Below are 5,736 nucleotides of genomic sequence, written 5' to 3' on the forward strand. Positions count from 1 at the left end.
AGCGAAGGTTCACCAGACTGGTTCCTGTGATGGGATAATTGTCCTATAACGAGAGATTGAGTAGACTATGTCTATATTCTCGAGAGTTTAGAAAAATGAGAGGTGATCGAAATATTCAGAAATCTTACAGGGTTTGAAAGGTGGATGATCCCCCTGGCTGGGGGGTCTATAACCTGGGGAGAAAAGCTCAGAATAAGGGGTCAGCCATTTAAGGCTGAGACGAGGAGACATTTCTTCACTCAGAGGGATGTCAAACTTTGGAATTCTCTACCCAAGAGGGCTGTGGAGGTTCAGTCGTTGAGAATATTCAAGACAGAGATCGATAGATTTTTGAAAATTAAGGGAATCAAGCGATATGGTGATAGTACAGGAAAGTGGAGATGAGACAGGAGACCAACCATGATCTTATTAAGAATATAAGAAGTTAAGAAATAAGAGCAGGAGTAGGCCATACAGACCCGCGACCCTGCTCCGCTATTCCAAAAGAACATGGCTGATCATCGACTTCAGCTCCACTATCCCACCCTATCGCCATATCCCTTCATTGCCCTAGAGTACACAAACCTATCTATCTCAGCCTTGGATACACTCAAAGACTCAGCATTCACAGCCCTCTGGCGCAGAGAATTCCAAAGATTCACAGCGCTCTGAGTAAAGAAATTCCTCCTCCCTTATCCCGAGACTATGCCCACTTGTTCTAGGCACACCAGCAGGGGAAACAACCTCTCAGCATCTGCCCTGTCGTTCCTTTCAGAATCGTGCATGTACCAACGAGATCACCTCTCATTCTTCTAAATTCCAGAGAGTATAGGCCCATTCTGCACAATCTCTCATCTTAGGACAGCCCTCTCATCCCAGGAATGAATCTAGTGGACCTTCGTTGCGCTGCCTCCAAGGCAAGTATATCCTTCCTTAGATAAGGAGACCAAAATTGTGCACAGTACTCCAGGTGTGGTATCATCAAGACCCTGTACAATTGTAGCAAGACTTTCATCCTCTTATACACCAACCACCTTGCAATAAAGGCGAACATGACATTTGTCTTCCTTATTACTTGCTGTACCTGCATGCTAGCTTTCTGTGTTTCTTGCACGAGGACACCCAAATCTCTCTGAATACCAACATTAGAAAGTTTCTCACCATTTAAAAAATATTCTGTTGTTCTATTCGCCCTAGCACCGTGAATAACTTCACATTTCCCTACATTATACTCCATCTGCCACCTTACTGCCCACTCACTCAGTCTATCTATATCCCTTTGCAAACGCTTTGTGTTCTCCTCACAGCTTACTGTCCCACCTAGAAATTATCATCAGCAAATTTGGATATATTACATTTGGTCCCTTCATCAAGGGCATTAATATATATTGTAAATAGCTGAGGCCCAAACACTGATCCTTGCAGCCCCCCTCCAGCTACAGCCTGCCAACTTGTAAAAAGATCCCTTTACCTCTACTCTCTGTTTTCTGTCCGTCAACCAAATCTCTATCCAAGGTACTATACTATCCCAACACCATGAGGCATTATCTTGTGTAATAATCTTTTATGTGGCACCATATCGAATGCCTTTTGGAAATCCAAATACACTACATCCACTCGTTCCCCTTTAAGTACACTGCACATGACAGCCTCAACAAACTAATAAATGTGTCAAACACGATTTACCTTTCATAAAACCATGTTGACGCTGCCTAATCATGTTATGATTTTCTAAGGGACTTGATACCACTTCCTTAACACTGGATTCCAACATTTTTGCGATGATTGATGTCAGGCTATCTGTCCTGTAGTTCCCTGTTTTTCCTCTCCGTCCTTTCTTGAATAGCGGTGTTATATTTGCGACCTTCCTATCCGCTGGGACCATTCCATAATCTAGGGATTCTTGGAAGATCAAAACCAATGCATCCATTATCTCTTCAGCCACCTCTTTTAAACCCCTAGAATGTAAGCCGTCAGTTCCAAGGGATTTGCCAGCTTTTATTGCCATTCATTTCTATGGTACTTTTTCTCTACTTATAATATTATGTTAAGTTCCTCACTCTCATTAGACCCTTGGTTCCTCACCATTTTTGGTATGCTTTTTATGTCATCAACTGTGAAGACAGGTACAACATATTTGTTTAACGTTTCTGCCATTTCCTTACTCTACATAATTATTTCTCCTGTCTCAGCCTCTAAGGGACCAACGTTTAGCTTTCTACTCATTTCCTTTTTACATACTTGTAGAAACTCTTACAATCTGCGTTTATATTTCGTGCTAGCTTTCACTCATATTCTATTTTTCCCATTTTATCAAATTTTTGTCAACCTTTGCTGGTTTCTGAATTCTCACAATTCTCAGGCTTACTATTATTCTTTGCAATATTATAAGCTTCTTCTTTCAATCTAATTCTATCCTTAACTTCTTTAGTTAGCCACGGATGGATCACTTTTCCCGTAGATTTTTTGTTTCTCAACATAATGTATTTTTGTTGAGAATTGTGAAATATTTCATAAAATGCTAGACACTGCATATCTAGCGCCATAACTTTTCATCTTTTGTTCCAATCTACCTTAACCAACTTGCCTGATTACCTTTGCTAAATTGATTTGTCCAGTCTATATGAAGACTAACCCCCACCCTCAAGATTATTGCATTAACTTTGTTTCAAGCTCCTACTATTGCATAGATGCTTACAGCACAGGAGGAGGCCATTCAGCCCATTGTCCCTGTGCCAGCTCTTTCAAAGAGCTATCTGATTAATCGCACTCTCCATCTGACTGGGCTGGATTCAAACTCACGCCTAGAAAGTGCACTAAGCCATGGGTTCTCCACCGTGGGAGAAGATTTCAAGGGGTCCACCGCCAGCATGCGGCTTCTCCCAAAACCATCAATCTAGCCCCCAGATCGGCTCAGATCTCACCGACTGCTGATCAGCAGCCATCACAGTCAGCACCATTCCTGCCATGTAATCCGTCTGACCTCTCTCTCTCATGAGCCAGAACTTAATTTACAAGGATCAACATTGAAACCAAACTGCCAACAATAATTTTAATACGTTTTTCACCGATTAGATCCAATGACAAAATGTTACTTTATGACTGCATGATGTATGATTTATTACCATTCTCTCCCAACACTCCACCCCCGTGCTTCTGGCTAGAGCAAGACAACCGTTCTGTTTAAATATCGGGGCTAGGTTTCGATAAGGAAAGGTATACAGTGGGCCTCCGGGTATCAGAGGTGGCGGGAAGCCCCGGGCATAATGGGGAAAGGCTGTGGGGGGGGTCCGGGCGCCGCAAGCAGGGCGGGGGGGGCGCGTTGGCTCCAGGACCCGCAGGCAGCACAAAACAAATTACTGAATCAGGATGAAGATTGACTATGACATGTGTGTGTGCTTGTCGAAGATAGCTCCATGTCTTGACAGAATTGTTGCCCAGCACCAGGTTTCACGTTAAGAAAGCAAAACAAAAGTAATAATAAATCTATTTTTTTAATTGTACAATTAATTATTATATGAAAAAAATACTTGTTTTGTGTTACAGGGGGTCTGTGGAATTTTTATTATGCAGGAGGGATCCTCAGATGTAAAACGTTTGAGAAGCCCTGCTGTAAGCCACATCTCTCCGTTCTCCCGATTTAATGGCCCAGAACTTGGTGTCGGGGGCTTGCCGCGCGTGCAAGCCCCCGATCTGCACTCACCCTGCGCGCTGACATCTGAAGCCCGGGCCTGCTTGCATTTCCTGTCACAGGCCTGGTTCAGATGTCAGTGCGCAGTGCTTACCTGATCCAACGGCGTAGTTAGTGCGATGTGCCGGCTGGGATCAGGTGAGCACTGTACAACCAATCAGGGGAGGGGAAGGTTCATTCATGAGTTTGAGAGTAAGAACTGTCAAACTCATGAAAACTACGGAGGCCCAAAACACTATTTAAACTTTAAATAAAAATTTAAGAAACATCCCAATCATTAAATTAAGTATAAATAAGTTTTAAAAAATAATTTAAACAATAATTTTTTTTTTTGGAAAAAATAAATTTTTAATAAAAAGGGTCTAAAACTAAACTTACCTTATGGTAGATTCTTTAAAATAGTAAAACTGTGCGGAAAAAAATTCTAAACTGCAATAAAACACCACTTACCTGTAAAAATAAATACTTACGTGTGCTTTTCACAAGCGTAAAGACCGGAGGCCTTTACACATGCGCAAATCCCCCAAAACAGAGGAAATCCAAGGCGCACGCGCTGCCCCCTACAGCGCACGTGCTAGCCTCTTCAACTCCTGGGTTAGAGGAGAGGAAATGCCGGTTTTCAGCGCATGCGCTGTGCATGCTGAAAACCGGCATTTCCTCCAGCCAGACGCATGAGTACCCCTTCCGTACTCACGCGTTTGGGGAGGAATTACTGCCCCAATGTACGATTCGTACTGTGATCTGCAGCACATGTGGTTGGTTCCTTGCCCTATCGAGCCCACGCTTTAGACTGTATGCCAGCACGTTCTCGGAATAGAATGGGAAAATTTGCCTTATTCAGTGCGACCTATTGCTGCTTGATGAAAGCCCTGCTTGAACCAAAACACCGGCAGTAACTCCACCATTTCATACAACCATAGAATGAAATAGCGCAGGAGGCCATTCGGCCCATTGCGCCTGTGCCAGCTCTTTGAAAGAGCTGTCCAATTATTCCCACTCCACCTTGCTGTTTCCCCATAACCCTGGAAAATATCCCGCTTTAAGTATTTATTCAATTCCCTTTTGAAAGTTATTGCTGAAACTGCTTCCACTACCCATTAAGGCAGTGCATTCCAACAACAACTTGTATTCATATAGCACCTTTAATGTAGTTAAACGTCCCATGGCACTTCACAGGAGTATTAAAAGACGGTAACAAATTCCAGATCATAACGCCTCGTTGCATAATTTTTATTCCTTCCTGTTGCCTCTGGTTCCTTTGTCAATAACATTAAATCTGTGTCCTCTGGTTACCAACATTCTGCCACTGGAAACAGTTTTTCCTTATTTTCTCTGTCAAAATCCTTATGTTGCAAATTCAATCAAAGTTTATGGATAGACAGAACTGCAGGGTAACATCAGCACTATCAGCTTCTTTCAGAATTCCGCCTCCGAAAGTCTGAGATTTTCCTCACCTATTTTATTTTAATTCACTGGGTGAGGGCCTCATTGGCAAGCCTAGGGTTTAATGCCCATTCCTCGTTGCCCAGTGATGGTAGTAGTGGGCTTTCTTCTTCAATTGGCTAGAAAAAGCAATAATCCTGAGGATTGGGAGCAGTTTAGGAGTCAACAAAGGGGGACAAAGGGATTAATTAAGAAAGGGAAAATAGAATATTGAGTAAGCTCGCTGGGAACATAAAAACTGACTGTAAAAGCTTTTATTGATATGTGAAGAGAAAAAGATTGGTGAAGTCAAGCATAGGTCCCTTACAGTCAGAATCAGGGGAATTTATAATGGGAAACAAGGAAATGGCAGACCAACTAAATACATACTTTGGTTCTGTCTTCAAAAGGAGGACACAAATAACCTCCCAGAGATACCGGGGAACATAGGGCCTAATGAGAGGGAGGAACTGAAAGAAATCAGTATTTGTAGGGAAATGGTGTTAGGAAAATTGATGGGACTGAAGGCCGATAAATCCCCAGGGCCTGATGGTCTACATCCCAGGGTACTTAAGGAAGTGGCCCTAGAGATAGTAGATGCATTGCTGGTCATCTTCCACAAATCGATAGACTCTGGAGCAGTG

This window comes from Somniosus microcephalus, unplaced genomic scaffold (genome assembly GCF_052327205.1).
Source record: "Somniosus microcephalus isolate GS21.2 unplaced genomic scaffold, FLI_Smic_1.0 unresolved_chr2, whole genome shotgun sequence".
NCBI classification, from domain to species: Eukaryota; Metazoa; Chordata; class Chondrichthyes; order Squaliformes; family Somniosidae; genus Somniosus; species Somniosus microcephalus.